Source organism: Amphiura filiformis, chromosome 1 (genome assembly GCF_039555335.1).
Source record: "Amphiura filiformis chromosome 1, Afil_fr2py, whole genome shotgun sequence".
Lineage (NCBI taxonomy): Eukaryota > Metazoa > Echinodermata > Ophiuroidea > Amphilepidida > Amphiuridae > Amphiura > Amphiura filiformis.
The window spans coordinates 87,560,629-87,563,155 of record NC_092628.1 but is presented as its reverse complement, the minus strand read 5'-3'; positions in this window follow the sequence as shown (position 1 = coordinate 87,563,155).

The window sequence follows — 2,527 nt, the reverse complement described above, 5'->3', positions numbered from 1 at the left end:
AGGATAATAGTCTTTTACCTATTTCTATAGAATCCTTAAATATATAGCTCTAGTCTTTGTTTGCTTTGGCAAAATCCTGTTCTAGTGGTGAATTACAAAGCATTGTATTTTGTCTAGGTATGTATAACCAACGATTAACAATGAGAGGACATTCATGAACCTCGGTGACTTGGGGATGATCTGAAATGGCCGCCAATTATGACTGTTTGATATTTATTACCAGCAATGTGGAAAAAGAGACACACGTAGAACCGAAAAAGGTACCATTTTGTTGAAGGAGCAGACTTCAACAAACCATAACCCTGCTTCTGGATATCAAATGATATACCATTTTAAAGCTTATGATATATAGGCTATTTTCTAAACACGAAATAAAACAAAATTGACTGTTTACCCTGACTGCTCATATTCATAAGTACCAGACTTGTTGTTTATCAGGGACAGTCTGTGTAGCTCAGTGGTTAGAGCGCTCGCCCGACAAGCGAGAGGTCTAGGGTTCAAGTCCCCGCACAGGTATGTCCGGATTTTTTACTCTGGTATATCTGCATGCATGTCATATTTCCATATGTAAATTCATGTTTAATTGTGCTAGTTTGACCTTCTTACGGCGTATTGTTCTCGAGCCCCTACAAAGGTAAAAAACTGACATAGGGCCTATTATTGCTCCAATTGCAATGCAACAGGCCTCAAATTGCTTGTCATGTAGCCAGAAAAAGAATAGTTTGCACTGTTGATAATGCTTTCTTACTGCTTTAGGTATCTCGATATCTTAACCCTAGAACTACGATGGACCACCCCCTAAGATTTTTATCCATCATAAAAAACGCCCAAACGACCTAAGCTAATCGTAGATCCTTTGCACTCATTCATACTGCAGTTACTGTCCGTTTTCCTATACACAATACACAGTGCCCTCACCATTGACGCGTGACCTCTACAAATGATGTATGTTGGAAGAATGGACACTTGCCTAGTTAACATCACTGTGTGAAAAATAACCAGCCAATATTTAATTTATTCTCCAAACTTCTAGCAAATATGTTTCTCTAACATGACCTAAAATTACAGCTAGGTTAGATGTTCAGAAATGGTCGCACTTTTGTAAAATATGAGTGAGGGCAAAGCATAGCTAGCTCATAGCTAGCCAACTCCCCGTGTTAATTGAATGGAGATTTGACCGAAAATATTGAGCTATATTGGTAACGGACCGCTCCGTTCTGAAGGATGCCACAAAAAAAACGGTACAAGCTACATTTAAACTATTCTAAATAGGTTCTAGAAAATATAGTTTTGTAACATGTCCTAAATTTTTAGCTAATTTAGATGTTTGGAGAGGGTCGCACTTTTGTGTTTTAGGAAGGATATGTAAACGACAGATAACACCAAAAATATGAAGAAATTATTTCCAAACCGTGTTAAGGGGGTACTACACCCTTGTGGTAAATTTGTGACTAATTTTGCATTTTTCTCAAAAATAATAACACACTGGTAACAAAAGTTATGTATATTATTGGGGCAAGGAATCCAATTACTACACTGAAATTTCAGTGACTCAAGACAAGCGGTTCAGTATATACGATAGGTAATGAGGTACATCCTAGCGGTACCTTATTTCTTATCATAAATAACGAACCGCTTGTCTTGGGTCACTGAAATTCCAGTGTAGTAATTGGATTCCTTGCCCCAATAATATACATAACTTTTGTTACCACTGTGTTATTAGTTTTGAGAAAAATGCAAAAGTAGACACAAATCTATCGAGGGGTGTAGTACCCCCTTAAGTCAACAATCATTATGTTGCTCATTTTGAAGAATGCTGGTTAACAAAAAGCAGGTCTTTGTCTCATTTCGTGAACAAAGGTACACATACCATTGTTTCCTTTCGTTTCCTTTATAATCGGTTACCCAACTGAAGCTATAATACCAGCTTTATTGCGATGTCGCACATGTAAAACAGACACTTGTGCACAACCAGAGAAGATCTGATTTAATCAGTTGAGCTACTTCAATGAGTGTTATCTTGGTTTAATAGCTTTTAATGGGGTTTAAGTCCTGCAAAGGTCGAGATGAATTCTACTGTAGACATGACTGCATCATGTTTGGTGATACAATTTTCACCCCAGCACCTTATCCAGGTGTAGGACCGGCCATCAAAGCTGACCGGGGGGTGAAGCCCCAATGATTTTCATTTCGCTCTTGTGAAATTATTTCAAGAGATACTGACATTTTACTTGTTAGTTTGGTGAAAATAGTCATTTCCTTTCATATTTAGCAGAAAATTCGGTGAAAATCGCATTTTTGTATAATTTTTAGCCGAAAATCAATTTTGCCTATACTTTTGTACATAGCCAGATTTTCCCAAATTTGCATGGGCGCTCTCACATTATGACGTCACAACGACATTATGTGGCGAATGTTTGTACTTATTTTGGTATCACTGGATAGAGGAGACCCATTGCTATACATTAGTACGAAATATAACGGTATATGACGTTTATACTTAAAAATTAAGGGGGTCGCAACAACC